General features: G+C 43.7%; 5 non-coding genes and 16 pseudogenes across 5 annotated transcripts; all 21 read right to left on the bottom strand.

Annotated features, from left to right (window-relative positions):
- Window positions 1-307: 307 nt before the first annotated feature.
- On the bottom strand, window positions 308-431 carry LOC140018522 (5S ribosomal RNA; annotated as a pseudogene).
- A 912-nt stretch (window positions 432-1,343) lies between these two features.
- LOC140019288 (5S ribosomal RNA) lies at window positions 1,344-1,461 on the bottom strand (annotated as a pseudogene).
- Window positions 1,462-1,872: 411 nt separating this feature from the next.
- On the bottom strand, window positions 1,873-1,991 carry LOC140020475 (5S ribosomal RNA). The gene has a single exon (XR_011824723.1). It is a non-coding gene; the product is annotated as a 5S ribosomal RNA (ribosomal RNA).
- A 919-nt stretch (window positions 1,992-2,910) lies between these two features.
- On the bottom strand, window positions 2,911-3,034 carry LOC140018494 (5S ribosomal RNA; annotated as a pseudogene).
- Window positions 3,035-3,945: 911 nt separating this feature from the next.
- On the bottom strand, window positions 3,946-4,063 carry LOC140019287 (5S ribosomal RNA; annotated as a pseudogene).
- A 925-nt stretch (window positions 4,064-4,988) lies between these two features.
- Window positions 4,989-5,106, bottom strand: LOC140019286 (5S ribosomal RNA; annotated as a pseudogene).
- A 412-nt stretch (window positions 5,107-5,518) lies between these two features.
- LOC140019059 (5S ribosomal RNA) lies at window positions 5,519-5,637 on the bottom strand. The gene has a single exon (XR_011824584.1). It is a non-coding gene; the product is annotated as a 5S ribosomal RNA (ribosomal RNA).
- A 926-nt stretch (window positions 5,638-6,563) lies between these two features.
- LOC140019285 (5S ribosomal RNA) lies at window positions 6,564-6,681 on the bottom strand (annotated as a pseudogene).
- Window positions 6,682-7,600: 919 nt separating this feature from the next.
- Window positions 7,601-7,724, bottom strand: LOC140018493 (5S ribosomal RNA; annotated as a pseudogene).
- A 911-nt stretch (window positions 7,725-8,635) lies between these two features.
- On the bottom strand, window positions 8,636-8,753 carry LOC140019284 (5S ribosomal RNA; annotated as a pseudogene).
- Window positions 8,754-9,678: 925 nt separating this feature from the next.
- On the bottom strand, window positions 9,679-9,796 carry LOC140019282 (5S ribosomal RNA; annotated as a pseudogene).
- Window positions 9,797-10,208: 412 nt separating this feature from the next.
- Window positions 10,209-10,327, bottom strand: LOC140018945 (5S ribosomal RNA). The gene has a single exon (XR_011824572.1). It is a non-coding gene; the product is annotated as a 5S ribosomal RNA (ribosomal RNA).
- A 926-nt stretch (window positions 10,328-11,253) lies between these two features.
- On the bottom strand, window positions 11,254-11,371 carry LOC140019281 (5S ribosomal RNA; annotated as a pseudogene).
- A 919-nt stretch (window positions 11,372-12,290) lies between these two features.
- Window positions 12,291-12,414, bottom strand: LOC140018492 (5S ribosomal RNA; annotated as a pseudogene).
- Window positions 12,415-13,326: 912 nt separating this feature from the next.
- On the bottom strand, window positions 13,327-13,444 carry LOC140019280 (5S ribosomal RNA; annotated as a pseudogene).
- Window positions 13,445-14,369: 925 nt separating this feature from the next.
- LOC140019279 (5S ribosomal RNA) lies at window positions 14,370-14,487 on the bottom strand (annotated as a pseudogene).
- Window positions 14,488-14,899: 412 nt separating this feature from the next.
- On the bottom strand, window positions 14,900-15,018 carry LOC140018833 (5S ribosomal RNA). The gene has a single exon (XR_011824561.1). It is a non-coding gene; the product is annotated as a 5S ribosomal RNA (ribosomal RNA).
- Window positions 15,019-15,944: 926 nt separating this feature from the next.
- Window positions 15,945-16,062, bottom strand: LOC140019278 (5S ribosomal RNA; annotated as a pseudogene).
- A 925-nt stretch (window positions 16,063-16,987) lies between these two features.
- LOC140018538 (5S ribosomal RNA) lies at window positions 16,988-17,105 on the bottom strand (annotated as a pseudogene).
- A 411-nt stretch (window positions 17,106-17,516) lies between these two features.
- LOC140017784 (5S ribosomal RNA) lies at window positions 17,517-17,635 on the bottom strand. Its single transcript, XR_011824089.1, has one exon. It is a non-coding gene; the product is annotated as a 5S ribosomal RNA (ribosomal RNA).
- A 926-nt stretch (window positions 17,636-18,561) lies between these two features.
- Window positions 18,562-18,679, bottom strand: LOC140019276 (5S ribosomal RNA; annotated as a pseudogene).
- Window positions 18,680-19,127: the final 448 nt, after the last annotated feature.

Raw genomic sequence — 19,127 nt, 5'->3', positions numbered from 1 at the left:
TTCTAACAAAAAAAAGAAAAAGATATATTTGTAAACAAATTTCTAGCTAATGCAAAGAAAAAACCAAATAAGAAAATAAATCAAATTGATTTTACTCAAATACATCATCCTAATCAAATTATATTGATAATATATATTTTTTATAAATTATTAAATCATTTATATCCGGATCCGGGTCTAATACGGGTCGGAATACTATATTCCGTATCCGACCCGTTTTTTTGTTTGAAAAAACGGATCCGGATCCGGATAACGGAATGAAATCCCTACCCTTACCCGCAAAAATTTTAGGGATCCGATCCGGATACGGGTGTAGACCCGACCCGTTGACAGGCCTAGGGTCACCCATCCTAGTACTACTGTCGCCCAAGCACGCTTAACTTCGGAGTTCTGATGGGATCCGGTGCATTAGTGCTGGTATGATCGCACCCGCCATGTTCCTTTCGCTTTATTCTTTTAAACTGCCACGTCCTGTGAAGCAGTTTGGCTTTTCTGGACCCGAATTCATTCTAAGCGTCAATTCATGAATTTCCTCACATCCTTTTACTTATTTACTTTTATATTTTTTTCTTGTTGCTTTGCACCTTTTTTTTCCCTCGTCGCACAACTCTCAATTATCCTGAAATTGATCCTTCACGCTTGCGCTTATACATTTGCGCCGACAACTTTGACCGACGATCCGGGCTTCGATCCAGCCGTACCGTTCCTGACTTGTCTCGCGCCTTCAGATCCGCCTTCATGCTTCGATGAGAAGCAAAATATAAAGCAATCGTTCCGACGGAGCTAAATTACTACAGCATAAAGAACGAAGGGAAAATTTTGATTTCGAAACAAAAAAGGGAGGGGTGCAACACGAGGATTTCCCAGGGGGTCACCTAGGGGTGTCAACGGGCCGGGTCTGGGCCGGAATTCATTATTCCGGAGCCGGACCCGGATCCGACGGGTCTTTTATTCGGTGTTTCGGATCCGGACCCGGCGAGTCTCGGATCCGGGTCGGGTCTACCCGAACAAATTTGCCAAAATTTATAATTTCTAACAAAAAAGAGAAAAAGATATATTTGTAAACAAATTTCTAGCTAATGCAAAGAAAAAACCAAATAAGAAAATAAATCAAATTGATTTTACTCAAATACATCATCCTAATCAAATTATATTGATAATATATATTTTTTATAAATTATTAAATCATTTATATCCGGATCCGGGTCTAGTACGGGTCGGAATACTATATTCCGTATCCGACCCGTTTTTTTGTTTGAAAAAACGGATCCGGATCCGGATAACGGAATTAAATCCCTACCCATACCAGCAAAAATTTCAGGGATCCGATCCGGATCCGGGTGTAGACCCGACCCGTTGACCGGCCTAGGGTCACCCATCCTAGTACTACTGTCGCCCAAGCACGCTTAACTTCGAAGTTCTGATGGGATCCGGTGCATTAGTGCTGGTATGATCGCACCCGCCATGTTCCTTTCGCTTTATTCTTTTAAACTGCCACGTCCTGTGAAGCAGTTTGGCTTTTCTGGACCCGAATTCATTCTAAGCGTCAATTCATGAATTTCCTCTCATCCTTTTATTTATTTACTTTTATATTTTTTTCTTGTTGCTTTGCACCTTTTTTTTCACTCGTCGCACAACTCTCAATTATCCTGAAATTGATCCTTCACGCTTGCGCTTATACATTTGCGCCGACAACTTTGACCGACGATCCGGGCTTCGATCCAGCCGTACCGTTCCTGATTTGTCTCGCGCCTTCAGATCCGCCTTCATGCTTCGATAAGAAGCAAAATATAAAGCAATCGACCCGACGGAGCTAAATTACTACAGCATAAAGAACGAAGGGGAAATTTGGATTTCGAAACAAAAAAGGGAGGGGTGCAACACGAGAACTTCCCAGGGGGTCACCCATCCTAGTACTACTCTCGCCCAAGCACGCTTAACTTCGGAGTTCTGATGGGATCCGGTGCATTAGTGCTGGTATGATCGCACCCGCCATGTTCCTTTCGCTTTATTCTTTTAAACTGCCCCGTCCTGTGAAGCAGTGTGGCTTTTCTGGACCCGAATTCATTTTAAGCGTCAATTCAAGAATTTCCCCTCATCCTTTTATTTATTTACTTTTACATTTTTTTCTTGTTGATTTGCACCATTTTTTTCCCTCGTCGCGCAACTCTCAATTATCCTGAAATTGATCCTTCACGCTTGCGCTTATACATTTGCGCCGACAACTTTGACCGACGATCCGGGCTTCGATCCAGCCGTACCGTTCCTGACTTGTCTCGCGCCTTCAGATCCGCCTTCATGCTTCGATGAGAAGCAAAATATAAAGCAATCGTTCCGACGGAGCTAAATTACTACAGCATAAAGAACGAAGGGGAAATTTGGATTTCGAAACAAAAAAGGGAGGGGTGCAACACGAGGATTTCCCAGGGGGTCACCTAGGGGTGTCAACGGGCCGGGTCCGGGCCGGAATTCATTATTCCGGACCCGGACCCGGATCCGACCCGTTTACCCGACGGGTCTTTTATTCGGTGTTCCGGATCCGGACCCGACGAGTCTCGGTTCCGGGTCGGGTCTACCCGAACAAATTTGCCAAAATTTATAATTTCTAACAAAAAAGAGAAAAAGATATATTTGTAAACAAATTTCTAGCTAATGCAAAGAAAAAACCAAATAAGAAAATAAATCAAATTGATTTTACTCAAATACATCATCCTAATCAAATTATATTGATAATATATATTTTTTATAAATTATTAAATCATTTATATCCGGATCCGGGTCTAATACGGGTCGGAATACTATATTCCGTATCCGACCCGTTTTTTTGTTTGAAAAAACGGATCCGGATCCGGATAACGGAATGAAATCCCTACCCTTACCCGCAAAAATTTTAGGGATCCGATCCGGATCCGGGTGTAGACCCGACCCGTTGACAGGCCTAGGGTCACCCATCCTAGTACTACTGTCGCCCAAGCACGCTTAACTTCGGAGTTCTGATGGGATCCGGTGCATTAGTGCTGGTATGATCGCACCCGCCATGTTCCTTTCGCTTTATTCTTTTAAACTGCCACGTCCTGTGAAGCAGTTTGGCTTTTCTGGACCCGAATTCATTCTAAGCGTCAATTCATGAATTTCCTCACATCCTTTTATTTATTTACTTTTATATTTTTTTCTTGTTGCTTTGCACCTTTTTTTTCCCTCGTCGCACAACTCTCAATTATCCTGAAATTGATCCTTCACGCTTGCGCTTATACATTTGCGCCGACAACTTTGACCGACGATCCGGGCTTCGATCCAGCCGTACCGTTCCTGACTTGTCTCGCGCCTTCAGATCCGCCTTCATGCTTCGATGAGAAGCAAAATATAAAGCAATCGTTCCGACGGAGCTAAATTACTACAGCATAAAGAACGAAGGGAAAATTTTGATTTCGAAACAAAAAAGGGAGGGGTGCAACACGAGGATTTCCCAGGGGGTCACCTAGGGGTGTCAACGGGCCGGGTCTGGGCCGGAATTCATTATTCCGGACCCGGACCCGGATCCGACGGGTCTTTTATTCGGTGTTTCGGATCCGGACCCGGCGAGTCTCGGATCCGGGTCGGGTCTACCCGAACAAATTTGCCAAAATTTATAATTTCTAACAAAAAAGAGAAAAAGATATATTTGTAAACAAATTTCTAGCTAATGCAAAGAAAAAACCAAATAAGAAAATAAATCAAATTGATTTTACTCAAATACATCATCCTAATCAAATTATATTGATAATATATATTTTTTATAAATTATTAAATCATTTATATCCGGATCCGGGTCTAATACGGGTCGGAATACTATATTCCGTATCCGACCCGTTTTTTTGTTTGAAAAAACGGATCGGATCCGGATAACGGAATTAAATCCCTACCCATACCCGCAAAAATTCCAGGGATCCGATCCGGATCCGGGTGTAGACCCGACCCGTTGACCGGCCTAGGGTCACCCATCCTAGTACTACTGTCGCCCAAGCACGCTTAACTTCGAAGTTCTGATGGGATCCGGTGCATTAGTGCTGGTATGATCGCACCCGCCATGTTCCTTTCGCTTTATTCTTTTAAACTGCCACGTCCTGTGAAGCAGTTTGGCTTTTCTGGACCCGAATTCATTCTAAGCGTCAATTCATGAATTTCCTCACATCCTTTTATTTATTTACTTTTATATTTTTTTCTTGTTGCTTTGCACCTTTTTTTTCCCTCGTCGCACAACTCTCAATTATCCTGAAATTGATCCTTCACGCTTGCGCTTATACATTTGCGCCGACAACTTTGACCGACGATCCGGGCTTCGATCCAGCCGTACCGTTCCTGACTTGTCTCGCGCTTTCAGATCCGCCTTCATGCTTCGATGAGAAGCAAAATATAAAGCAATCGTTCCGACGGAGCTAAATTACTACAGCATAAAGAACGAAGGGGAAATTTGGATTTCGAAACAAAAAAGGGAGGGGTGCAACACGAGGATTTCCCAGGGGGTCACCTAGGGGTGTCAACGGGCCGGGTCCGGGCCGGAATTCATTATTCCGGACCCGGACCCGGATCCGACCCGTTTACCCGACGGGTCTTTTATTCGGTGTTTCGGATCCAGACCCGCCGAGTCTCGGATCCGGGTCGGGTCTACCCGAACAAATTTCCCAAAATTTATAATTTCTAACAAAAAAGAGAAAAAGATATATTTGTAAACAAATTTCTAGCTAATGCAAAGAAAAAACCAAATAAGAAAATAAATCAAATTGATTTTACTCAAATACATCATCCTAATCAAATTATATTGATAATATATATTTTTTATAAATTATTAAATCATTTATATCCGGATCCGGGTCTAATACGGGTCGGAATACTATATTCCGTATCCGACCCGTTTTTTTGTTTGAAAAAACGGATCCGGATCCGGATAACGGAATTAAATCCCTACCCATACCCGCAAAAATTTCAGGGATCCGATCCGGATCCGGGTGTAGACCCGACCCGTTGACCGGCCTAGGGTCACCCATCCTAGTACTACTGTCGCCCAAGCACGCTTAACTTCGAAGTTCTGATGGGATCCGGTGCATTAGTGCTGGTATGATCGCACCCGCCATGTTCCTTTCGCTTTATTCTTTTAAACTGTCACGTCCTGTGAAGCAGTTTGGCTTTTCTGGACCCGAATTCATTCTAAGCGTCAATTCATGAATTTCCTCTCATCCTCTTATTTATTTACTTTTACATTTTTTTCTTGTTGATTTGCACCATTTTTTTTCCCTCGTCGCGCAACTCTCAATTATCCTGAAATTGATCCTTCACGCTTGCGCTTATACATTTGCGCCGAAAACTTTGACCGACGATCCGGGCTTCGATCCAGCCGTACCGTTCCTGACTTGTCTCGCGCCTTCAGATCCGCCTTCATGCTTCGATGAGAAGCAAAATATAAAGCAATCGTTCCGACGGAGCTAAATGACTACAGCATAAAGAACGAAGGGGAAATTTGAATTTCGAAACAAAAAAGGGAGGGGTGCAACACGAGGACTTCCCAGGGGGTCACCCATCCTAGTACTACTCTCGCCCAAGCACGCTTAACTTCGGAGTTCTGATGGGATCCGGTGCATTAGTGCTGGTATGATCGCACCCGACATGTTTCTTTCGCTTTATTCTTTTAAACTGCCCCGTCCTGTGAAGCAGTGTGGCTTTTCTGGACCCGAATTCATTTTAAGCGTCAATTCAAGAATTTCTCCTCATCCTTTTATTTATTTACTTTTACATTTTTTTCTTGTTGATTTGCACCATTTTTTTTTCCCTCGTCGCGCAACTCTCAATTATCCTGAAATTGATCCTTCACGCTTGCGCTTATACATTTGCGCCGACAACTTTGACCGACGATCCGGGCTTCGATCCAGCGGTACCGTTCCTGACTTGTCTCGCGCCTTCAGATCCGCCTTCATGCTTCGATGAGAAGCAAAATATAAAGCAATCGTTCCGACGGAGCTAAATTACTACAGCATAAAGAACGAAGGGGAAATTTGGATTTCGAAACAAAAAAGGGAGGGGTGCAACACGAGGATTTCCCAGGGGGTCACCTAGGGGTGTCAACGGGCCGGGTCCGGGCCGGAATTCATTATTCCGGACCCGGACCCGGATCCGACCCGTTTACCCGACGGGTCTTTTATTCGGTGTTTCGGATCCGGACCCGGCGAGTCTCGGATCCGGGTCGGGTCTACCCGAACAAATTTCCCAAAATTTACAATTTCTAACAAAAAAGAGAAAAAGATATATTTGTAATCAAATTTCTAGCTAATGCAAAGAAAAAACCAAATAAGAAAATAAATCAAATTGATTTTACTCAAATACATCATCCTAATCAAATTATATTGATAATATATATTTTTTATAAATTATTAAATCATTTATATCCGGATCCGGGTCTAATACGGGTCGGAATACTATATTCCGTATCCGACCCGTTTTTTTGTTTGAAAAAACGGATCGGATCCGGATAACGGAATTAAATCCCTACCCATACCCGCAAAAATTCCAGGGATCCGATCCGGATCCGGGTGTAGACCCGACCCGTTGACCGGCCTAGGGTCACCCATCCTAGTACTACTGTCGCCCAAGCACGCTTAACTTCGAAGTTCTGATGGGATCCGGTGCATTAGTGCTGGTATGATCGCACCCGCCATGTTCCTTTCGCTTTATTCTTTTAAACTGCCACGTCCTGTGAAGCAGTTTGGCTTTTCTGGACCCGAATTCATTCTAAGCGTCAATTCATGAATTTCCTCACATCCTTTTATTTATTTACTTTTATATTTTTTTCTTGTTGCTTTGCACCTTTTTTTTCCCTCGTCGCACAACTCTCAATTATCCTGAAATTGATCCTTCACGCTTGCGCTTATACATTTGCGCCGACAACTTTGACCGACGATCCGGGCTTCGATCCAGCCGTACCGTTCCTGACTTGTCTCGCGCTTTCAGATCCGCCTTCATGCTTCGATGAGAAGCAAAATATAAATCAATCGTTCCGACGGAGCTAAATTACTACAGCATAAAGAACGAAGGGGAAATTTGGATTTCGAAACAAAAAAGGGAGGGGTGCAACACGAGGATTTCCCAGGGGGTCACCTAGGGGTGTCAACGGGCCGGGTCCGGGCCGGAATTCATTATTCCGGACCCGGACCCGGATCCGACCCGTTTACCCGACGGGTCTTTTATTCGGTGTTTCGGATCCAGACCCGCCGAGTCTCGGATCCGGGTCGGGTCTACCCGAACAAATTTCCCAAAATTTATAATTTCTAACAAAAAAGAGAAAAAGATATATTTGTAAACAAATTTCTAGCTAATGCAAAGAAAAAACCAAATAAGAAAATAAATCAAATTGATTTTACTCAAATACATCATCCTAATCAAATTATATTGATAATATATATTTTTTATAAATTATTAAATCATTTATATCCGGATCCGGGTCTAATACGGGTCGGAATACTATATTCCGTATCCGACCCGTTTTTTTGTTTGAAAAAACGGATCCGGATCCGGATAACGGAATGAAATCCCTACCCTTACCCGCAAAAATTTTAGGGATCCGATCCGGATCCGGGTGTAGACCCGACCCGTTGACAGGCCTAGGGTCACCCATCCTAGTACTACTGTCGCCCAAGCACGCTTAACTTCGGAGTTCTGATGGGATCCGGTGCATTAGTGCTGGTATGATCGCACCCGCCATGTTCCTTTCGCTTTATTCTTTTAAACTGCCACGTCCTGTGAAGCAGTTTGGCTTTTCTGGACCCGAATTCATTCTAAGCGTCAATTCATGAATTTCCTCACATCCTTTTATTTATTTACTTTTATATTTTTTTCTTGTTGCTTTGCACCTTTTTTTTCCCTCGTCGCACAACTCTCAATTATCCTGAAATTGATCCTTCACGCTTGCGCTTATACATTTGCGCCGACAACTTTGACCGACGATTCGGGCTTCGATCCAGCCGTACCGTTCCTGACTTGTCTCGCGCCTTCAGATCCGCCTTCATGCTTCGATGAGAAGCAAAATATAAAGCAATCGTTCCGACGGAGCTAAATTACTACAGCATAAAGAACGAAGGGAAAATTTTGATTTCGAAACAAAAAAGGGAGGGGTGCAACACGAGGATTTCCCAGGGGGTCACCTAGGGGTGTCAACGGGCCGGGTCTGGGCCGGAATTCATTATTCCGGACCCGGACCCGGATCCGACGGGTCTTTTATTCGGTGTTTCGGATCCGGACCCGGCGAGTCTCGGATCCGGGTCGGGTCTACCCGAACAAATTTGCCAAAATTTATAATTTCTAACAAAAAAGAGAAAAAGATATATTTGTAAACAAATTTCTAGCTAATGCAAAGAAAAAACCAAATAAGAAAATAAATCAAATTGATTTTACTCAAATACATCATCCTAATCAAATTATATTGATAATATATATTTTTTATAAATTATTAAATCATTTATATCCGGATCCGGGTCTAATACGGGTCGGAATACTATATTCCGTATCCGACCCGTTTTTTTGTTTGAAAAAACGGATCGGATCCGGATAACGGAATTAAATCCCTACCCATACCCGCAAAAATTCCAGGGATCCGATCCGGATCCGGGTGTAGACCCGACCCGTTGACCGGCCTAGGGTCACCCATCCTAGTACTACTGTCGCCCAAGCACGCTTAACTTCGAAGTTCTGATGGGATCCGGTGCATTAGTGCTGGTATGATCGCACCCGCCATGTTCCTTTCGCTTTATTCTTTTAAACTGCCACGTCCTGTGAAGCAGTTTGGCTTTTCTGGACCCGAATTCATTCTAAGCGTCAATTCATGAATTTCCTCACATCCTTTTATTTATTTACTTTTATATTTTTTTCTTGTTGCTTTGCACCTTTTTTTTCCCTCGTCGCACAACTCTCAATTATCCTGAAATTGATCCTTCACGCTTGCGCTTATACATTTGCGCCGACAACTTTGACCGACGATCCGGGCTTCGATCCAGCCGTACCGTTCCTGACTTGTCTCGCGCTTTCAGATCCGCCTTCATGCTTCGATGAGAAGCAAAATATAAAGCAATCGTTCCGACGGAGCTAAATTACTACAGCATAAAGAACGAAGGGGAAATTTGGATTTCGAAACAAAAAAGGGAGGGGTGCAACACGAGGATTTCCCAGGGGGTCACCTAGGGGTGTCAACGGGCCGGGTCCGGGCCGGAATTCATTATTCCGGACCCGGACCCGGATCCGACCCGTTTACCCGACGGGTCTTTTATTCGGTGTTTCGGATCCAGACCCGCCGAGTCTCGGATCCGGGTCGGGTCTACCCGAACAAATTTCCCAAAATTTATAATTTCTAACAAAAAAGAGAAAAAGATATATTTGTAAACAAATTTCTAGCTAATGCAAAGAAAAAACCAAATAAGAAAATAAATCAAATTGATTTTACTCAAATACATCATCCTAATCAAATTATATTGATAATATATATTTTTTATAAATTATTAAATCATTTATATCCGGATCCGGGTCTAATACGGGTCGGAATACTATATTCCGTATCCGACCCGTTTTTTTGTTTGAAAAAACGGATCCGGATCCGGATAACGGAATTAAATCCCTACCCATACCCGCAAAAATTTCAGGGATCCGATCCGGATCCGGGTGTAGACCCGACCCGTTGACCGGCCTAGGGTCACCCATCCTAGTACTACTGTCGCCCAAGCACGCTTAACTTCGAAGTTCTGATGGGATCCGGTGCATTAGTGCTGGTATGATCGCACCCGCCATGTTCCTTTCGCTTTATTCTTTTAAACTGTCACGTCCTGTGAAGCAGTTTGGCTTTTCTGGACCCGAATTCATTCTAAGCGTCAATTCATGAATTTCCTCTCATCCTCTTATTTATTTACTTTTACATTTTTTTCTTGTTGATTTGCACCATTTTTTTTCCCTCGTCGCGCAACTCTCAATTATCCTGAAATTGATCCTTCACGCTTGCGCTTATACATTTGCGCCGAAAACTTTGACCGACGATCCGGGCTTCGATCCAGCCGTACCGTTCCTGACTTGTCTCGCGCCTTCAGATCCGCCTTCATGCTTCGATGAGAAGCAAAATATAAAGCAATCGTTCCGACGGAGCTAAATGACTACAGCATAAAGAACGAAGGGGAAATTTGAATTTCGAAACAAAAAAGGGAGGGGTGCAACACGAGGACTTCCCAGGGGGTCACCCATCCTAGTACTACTCTCGCCCAAGCACGCTTAACTTCGGAGTTCTGATGGGATCCGGTGCATTAGTGCTGGTATGATCGCACCCGACATGTTTCTTTCGCTTTATTCTTTTAAACTGCCCCGTCCTGTGAAGCAGTGTGGCTTTTCTGGACCCGAATTCATTTTAAGCGTCAATTCAAGAATTTCTCCTCATCCTTTTATTTATTTACTTTTACATTTTTTTCTTGTTGATTTGCACCATTTTTTTTTCCCTCGTCGCGCAACTCTCAATTATCCTGAAATTGATCCTTCACGCTTGCGCTTATACATTTGCGCCGACAACTTTGACCGACGATCCGGGCTTCGATCCAGCGGTACCGTTCCTGACTTGTCTCGCGCCTTCAGATCCGCCTTCATGCTTCGATGAGAAGCAAAATATAAAGCAATCGTTCCGACGGAGCTAAATTACTACAGCATAAAGAACGAAGGGGAAATTTGGATTTCGAAACAAAAAAGGGAGGGGTGCAACACGAGGATTTCCCAGGGGGTCACCTAGGGGTGTCAACGGGCCGGGTCCGGGCCGGAATTCATTATTCCGGACCCGGACCCGGATCCGACCCGTTTACCCGACGGGTCTTTTATTCGGTGTTCCGGATCCGGACCCGGCGAGTCTCGGATCCGGGTCGGGTCTACCCGAACAAATTTGCCAAAATTTATAATTTCTAACAAAAAAGAGAAAAAGATATATTTGTAAACAAATTTCTAGCTAATGCAAAGAAAAAACCAAATAAGAAAATAAATCAAATTGATTTTACTCAAATACATCATCCTAATCAAATTATATTGATAATATATATTTTTTATAAATTATTAAATCATTTATATCCGGATCCGGGTCTAATACGGGTCGGAATACTATATTCCGTATCCGACCCGTTTTTTTGTTTGAAAAAACGGATCGGATCCGGATAACGGAATTAAATCCCTACCCATACCCGCAAAAATTCCAGGGATCCGATCCGGATCCGGGTGTAGACCCGACCCGTTGACCGGCCTAGGGTCACCCATCCTAGTACTACTGTCGCCCAAGCACGCTTAACTTCGAAGTTCTGATGGGATCCGGTGCATTAGTGCTGGTATGATCGCACCCGCCATGTTCCTTTCGCTTTATTCTTTTAAACTGCCACGTCCTGTGAAGCAGTTTGGCTTTTCTGGACCCGAATTCATTCTAAGCGTCAATTCATGAATTTCCTCACATCCTTTTATTTATTTACTTTTATATTTTTTTCTTGTTGCTTTGCACCTTTTTTTTCCCTCGTCGCACAACTCTCAATTATCCTGAAATTGATCCTTCACGCTTGCGCTTATACATTTGCGCCGACAACTTTGACCGACGATCCGGGCTTCGATCCAGCCGTACCGTTCCTGACTTGTCTCGCGCCTTCAGATCCGCCTTCATGCTTCGATGAGAAGCAAAATATAAAGCAATCGTTCCGACGGAGCTAAATTACTACAGCATAAAGAACGAAGGGGAAATTTGGATTTCGAAACAAAAAAGGGAGGGGTGCAACACGAGGATTTCCCAGGGGGTCACCTAGGGGTGTCAACGGGCCAGGTCCGGGCCGGAATTCATTATTCCGGACCCGGACCCGGATCCGACCCGTTTACCCGACGGGTCTTTTATTCGGTGTTCCGGATCCGGACCCGACGAGTCTCGGTTCCGGGTCGGGTCTACCCGAACAAATTTGCCAAAATTTATAATTTCTAACAAAAAAGAGAAAAAGATATATTTGTAAACAAATTTCTAGCTAATGCAAAGAAAAAACCAAATAAGAAAATAAATCAAATTGATTTTACTCAAATACATCATCCTAATCAAATTATATTGATAATATATATTTTTTATAAATTATTAAATCATTTATATCCGGATCCGGGTCTAATACGGGTCGGAATACTATATTCCGTATCCGACCCGTTTTTTTGTTTGAAAAAACGGATCCGGATCCGGATAACGGAATGAAATCCCTACCCTTACCCGCAAAAATTCCAGGGATCCGATCCGGATCCGGGTGTAGACCCGACCCGTTGACAGGCCTAGGGTCACCCATCCTAGTACTACTGTCGCCCAAGCACGCTTAACTTCGGAGTTCTGATGGGATCCGGTGCATTAGTGCTGGTATGATCGCACCCGCCATGTTCCTTTCGCTTTATTCTTTTAAACTGCCACGTCCTGTGAAGCAGTTTGGCTTTTCTGGACCCGAATTCATTCTAAGCGTCAATTCATGAATTTCCTCACATCCTTTTATTTATTTACTTTTATATTTTTTTCTTGTTGCTTTGCACCTTTTTTTTCCCTCGTCGCACAACTCTCAATTATCCTGAAATTGATCCTTCACGCTTGCGCTTATACATTTGCGCCGACAACTTTGACCGACGATCCGGGCTTCGATCCAGCCGTACCGTTCCTGACTTGTCTCGCGCCTTCAGATCCGCCTTCATGCTTCGATGAGAAGCAAAATATAAAGCAATCGTTCCGACGGAGCTAAATTACTACAGCATAAAGAACGAAGGGAAAATTTTGATTTCGAAACAAAAAAGGGAGGGGTGCAACACGAGGATTTCCCAGGGGGTCACCTAGGGGTGTCAACGGGCCGGGTCTGGGCCGGAATTCATTATTCCGGACCCGGACCCGGATCCGACGGGTCTTTTATTCGGTGTTTCGGATCCGGACCCGGCGAGTCTCGGATCCGGGTTGTGGTCTACCCGAACAAATTTGCCAAAATTTATAATTTCTAACAAAAAAGAGAAAAAGATATATTTGTAAACAAATTTCTAGCTAATGCAAAGAAAAAACCAAATAAGAAAATAAATCAAATTGATTTTACTCAAATACATCATCCTAATCAAATTATATTGATAATATATATTTTTTATAAATTATTAAATCATTTATATCCGGATCCGGGTCTAATACGGGTCGGAATACTATATTCCGTATCCGACCCGTTTTTTTGTTTGAAAAAACGGATCGGATCCGGATAACGGAATTAAATCCCTACCCATACCCGCAAAAATTCCAGGGATCCGATCCGGATCCGGGTGTAGACCCGACCCGTTGACCGGCCTAGGGTCACCCATCCTAGTACTACTGTCGCCCAAGCACGCTTAACTTCGAAGTTCTGATGGGATCCGGTGCATTAGTGCTGGTATGATCGCACCCGCCATGTTCCTTTCGCTTTATTCTTTTAAACTGCCACGTCCTGTGAAGCAGTTTGGCTTTTCTGGACCCGAATTCATTCTAAGCGTCAATTCATGAATTTCCTCACATCCTTTTATTTATTTACTTTTATATTTTTTTCTTGTTGCTTTGCACCTTTTTTTTCCCTCGTCGCACAACTCTCAATTATCCTGAAATTGATCCTTCACGCTTGCGCTTATACATTTGCGCCGACAACTTTGACCGACGATCCGGGCTTCGATCCAGCCGTACCGTTCCTGACTTGTCTCGCGCTTTCAGATCCGCCTTCATGCTTCGATGAGAAGCAAAATATAAAGCAATCGTTCCGACGGAGCTAAATTACTACAGCATAAAGAACGAAGGGGAAATTTGGATTTCGAAACAAAAAAGGGAGGGGTGCAACACGAGGATTTCCCAGGGGGTCACCTAGGGGTGTCAACGGGCCGGGTCCGGGCCGGAATTCATTATTCCGGACCCGGACCCGGATCCGACCCGTTTACCCGACGGGTCTTTTATTCGGTGTTTCGGATCCAGACCCGCCGAGTCTCGGATCCGGGTCGGGTCTACCCGAACAAATTTCCCAAAATTTATAATTTCTAACAAAAAAGAGAAAAAGATATATTTGTAAACAAATTTCTAGCTAATGCAAAGAAAAAACCAAATAAGAAAATAAATCAAATTGATTTTACTCAAATACATCATCCTAATCAAATTATATTGATAATATATATTTTTTATAAATTATTAAATCATTTATATCCGGATCCGGGTCTAATACGGGTCGGAATACTATATTCCGTATCCGACCCGTTTTTTTGTTTGAAAAAACGGATCCGGATCCGGATAACGGAATTAAATCCCTACCCATACCCGCAAAAATTTCAGGGATCCGATCCGGATCCGGGTGTAGACCCGACCCGTTGACCGGCCTAGGGTCACCCATCCTAGTACTACTGTCGCCCAAGCACGCTTAACTTCGAAGTTCTGATGGGATCCGGTGCATTAGTGCTGGTATGATCGCACCCGCCATGTTCCTTTCGCTTTATTCTTTTAAACTGTCACGTCCTGTGAAGCAGTTTGGCTTTTCTGGACCCGAATTCATTCTAAGCGTCAATTCATGAATTTCCTCTCATCCTCTTATTTATTTACTTTTACATTTTTTTCTTGTTGATTTGCACCATTTTTTTTCCCTCGTCGCGCAACTCTCAATTATCCTGAAATTGATCCTTCACGCTTGCGCTTATACATTTGCGCCGAAAACTTTGACCGACGATCCGGGCTTCGATCCAGCCGTACCGTTCCTGACTTGTCTCGCGCCTTCAGATCCGCCTTCATGCTTCGATGAGAAGCAAAATATAAAGCAATCGTTCCGACGGAGCTAAATGACTACAGCATAAAGAACGAAGGGGAAATTTGAATTTCGAAACAAAAAAGGGAGGGGTGCAACACGAGGACTTCCCAGGGGGTCACCCATCCTAGTACTACTCTCGCCCAAGCACGCTTAACTTCGGAGTTCTGATGGGATCCGGTGCATTAGTGCTGGTATGATCGCACCCGACATGTTTCTTTCGCTTTATTCTTTTAAACTGCCCCGTCCTGTGAAGCAGTGTGGCTTTTCTGGACCCGAATTCATTTTAAGCGTCAATTCAAGAATTTCTCCTCATCCTTTTATTTATTTACTTTTACATTTTTTTCTTGTTGATTTGCACCATTTTTTTTTCCCTCGTCGCGCAACTCTCAATTATCCTGAAATTGATCTTTCACGCTTGCGCTTATACATTTGCGCCGACAACTTTGACCGACGATCCGGGCTTCGATCCAGCGGTACCGTTCCTGACTTGTCTCGCGCCTTCAGATCCGCCTTCATGCTTCGATGAGAAGCAAAATATAAAGCAATCGTTCCGACGGAGCTAAATTACTACAGCATAAAGAACGAAGGGGAAATTTGGATTTCGAAACAAAAAAGGGAGGGGTGCAACACGAGGATTTCCCAGGGGGTCACCTAGGGGTGTCAACGGGCCGGGTCCGGGCCGGAATTCATTATTCCGGACCCGGACCCGGATCCGACCCGTTTACCCGACGGGTCTTTTATTCGGTGTTTCGGATCCGGACCCGGCGAGTCTCGGATCCGGGTCGGGTCTACCCGAACAAATTTCCCAAAATTTACAATTTCTAACAAAAAAGAGAAAAAGATATATTTGTAATCAAATTTCTAGCTAATGCAAAGAAAAAACCAAATAAGAAAATAAATCAAATTGATTTTACTCAAATACATCATCCTAATCAAATTATATTGATAATATATATTTTTTATAAATTATTAAATCATTTATATCCGGATCCGGGTCTAATACGGGTCGGAATACTATATTCCGTATCCGACCCGTTTTTTTGTTTGAAAAAACGGATCGGATCCGGATAACGGAATTAAATCCCTACCCATACCCGCAAAAATTCCAGGGATCCGATCCGGATCCGGGTGTAGACCCGACCCGTTGACCGGCCTAGGGTCACCCATCCTAGTACTACTGTCGCCCAAGCACGCTTAACTTCGAAGTTCTGATGGGATCCGGTGCATTAGTGCTGGTATGATCGCACCCGCCATGTTCCTTTCGCTTTATTCTTTTAAACTGCCACGTCCTGTGAAGCAGTTTGGCTTTTCTGGACCCGAATTCATTCTAAGCGTCAATTCATGAATTTCCTCACATTCTTTTATTTATTTACTTTTATATTTTTTTCTTGTTGCTTTGCACCTTTTTTTTCCCTCGTCGCACAACTCTCAATTATCCTGAAATTGATCCTTCACGCTTGCGCTTATACATTTGCGCCGACAACTTTGACCGACGATCCGGGCTTCGATCCAGCCGTACCGTTCCTGACTTGTCTCGCGCCTTCAGATCCGCCTTCATGCTTCGATGAGAAGCAAAATATAAAGCAATCGTTCCGACGGAGCTAAATTACTACAGCATAAAGAACGAAGGGGAAATTTGGATTTCGAAACAAAAAAGGGAGGGGTGCAACACGAGGATTTCCCAGGGGGTCACCTAGGGGTGTCAACGGGCCAGGTCCGGGCCGGAATTCATTATTCCGGACCCGGACCCGGATCCGACCCGTTTACCCGACGGGTCTTTTATTCGGTGTTCCGGATCCGGACCCGACGAGTCTCGGTTCCGGGTCGGGTCTACCCGAACAAATTTGCCAAAATTTATAATTTCTAACAAAAAAGAGAAAAAGATATATTTGTAAACAAATTTCTAGCTAATGCAAAGAAAAAACCAAATAAGAAAATAAATCAAATTGATTTTACTCAAATACATCATCCTAATCAAATTATATTGATAATATATATTTTTTATAAATTATTAAATCATTTATATCCGGATCCGGGTCTAATACGGGTCGGAATACTATATTCCGTATCCGACCCGTTTTTTTGTTTGAAAAAACGGATCCGGATCCGGATAACGGAATTAAATCCCTACCCATACCCGCAAAAATTTCAGGGATCCGATCCGGATCCGGGTCTAGACCCGACCCGTTGACAGGCCTAGGGTCACCCATCCTAGTACTACTGTCGCCCAAGCACGCTTAACTTCGGAGTTCTGATGGGATCCGGTGCATTAGTGCTGGTATGATCGCACCCGCCATGTTCCTTTCGCTTTATTCTTTTAAACTGCCACGTCCTGTGAAGCAGTTTGGCTTTTCTGGACCCGAATTCATTCTAAGCGTCAATTCATGAATTTCCTCTCATCCTTTTATTTATTTACTTTTATATTTTTTTCTTGTTGCTTTGCACCTTTTTTTTCACTCGTCGCACAACTCTCAATTATCCTGAAATTGATCCTTCACGCTTGCGCTTATACATTTGCGCCGACAACTTTGACCGACGATCCGGGCTTCGATCCAGCCGTACCGTTCCTGACTTGTCTCGCGCCTTCAGATCCGCCTTCATGCTTCGATGAGAAGCAAAATATAAAGCAATCGTTCCGACGGAGCTAAATTACTACAGCATAAAGAACGAAGGGGAAATTTGGATTTCGAAACAAAAAAGGGAGGGGTGCAACACGAGAACTTCCCAAGGGGTCACCCATCCTAGTACTACTCTCGCCCAAGCATGCTTAACTTCGGAGTTCTGATGGGATCCGGTGCATTAGTGCTGGTATGATCGCACCCGCCATGTTCCTTTCGCTTTATTCTTTTAAACTGCCCCGTCCTGTGAAGCAGTGTGGCTTTTCTGGACCCGAATTCATTTTAAGCGTCAATTCAAGAATTTCCCTTCATCCTTTTATTTATTTACTTTTACATTTTTTTCTTGTTGATTTGCACCATTTTTTTTTCCCTCGTCGCGCAACTCTCAATTATCCTGAAATTGATCCTTCACGCTTGCGCTTATACATTTGCGCCGACAACTTTGACCGACGATCCGGGCTTCGATCCAGCCGTACCGTTCCTGACTTGTCTCGCGCCTTCAGATCCGCCTTCATGCTTCGATGAGAAGCAAAATATAAAGCAATCGTTCCGACGGAGCTAAATTACTACAGCATAAAGAACGAAGGGGAAATTTGGATTTCGAAACAAAAAAGGGAGGGGTGCAACACGAGGATTTCCCAGGGGGTCACCTAGGGGTGTCAACGGGCCGGGTCCGGGCCGGAATTCATTATTCCGGACCCGGACCCGGATCCGACCCGTTTACCCGACGGGTCTTTTATTCGGTGTTTCGGATCCGGACCCGGCGAGTCTCGGATCCGGGTCGGGTCTACCCGAACAAATTTCCCAAAATTTACAATTTCTAACAAAAAAGAGAAAAAGATATATTTGTAATCAAATTTCTAGCTAATGCAAAGAAAAAACCAAATAAGAAAATAAATCAAATTGATTTTACTCAAATACATCATCCTAATCAAATTATATTGATAATATATATTTTTTATAAATTATTAAATCATTTATATCCGGATCCGGGTCTAATACGGGTCGGAATACTATATTCCGTATCCGACCCGTTTTTTTGTTTGAAAAAACGGATCGGATCCGGATAACGGAATTAAATCCCTACCCATACCCGCAAAAATTCCAGGGATCCGATCCGGATCCGGGTGTAGACCCGACCCGTTGACCGGCCTAGGGTCACCCATCCTAGTACTACTGTCGCCCAAGCACGCTTAACTTCGAAGTTCTGATGGGATCCGGTGCATTAGTGCTGGTATGATCGCACCCGCCATGTTCCTTTCGCTTTATTCTTTTAAACTGCCACGTCCTGTGAAGCAGTTTGGCTTTTCTGGACCCGAATTCATTCTAAGCGTCAATTCATGAATTTCCTCACATCCTTTTATTTATTTACTTTTATATTTTTTTCTTGTTGCTTTGCACCTTTTTTTTCCCTCGTCGCACAACTCTCAATTATCCTGAAATTGATCCTTCACGCTTGCGCTTATACATTTGCGCCGACAACTTTGACCGACGATCCGGGCTTCGATCCAGCCGTACCGTTCCTGACTTGTCTCGCGCCTTCAGATCCGCCTTCATGCTTCGATGAGAAGCAAAATATAAAGCAATCGTTCCGACGGAGCTAAATTACTACAGCATAAAGAACGAAGGGGAAATTTGGATTTCGAAACAAAAAAGGGAGGGGTGCAACACGAGGATTTCCCAGGGGGTCACCTAG

This window comes from Coffea arabica, chromosome 11c (assembly GCF_036785885.1).
Source record: "Coffea arabica cultivar ET-39 chromosome 11c, Coffea Arabica ET-39 HiFi, whole genome shotgun sequence".
Lineage (NCBI taxonomy): Eukaryota > Viridiplantae > Streptophyta > Magnoliopsida > Gentianales > Rubiaceae > Coffea > Coffea arabica.
The sequence above is the reverse complement of the archived record's forward strand: the minus strand, read 5'-3'. Positions and strand labels throughout refer to the sequence as shown.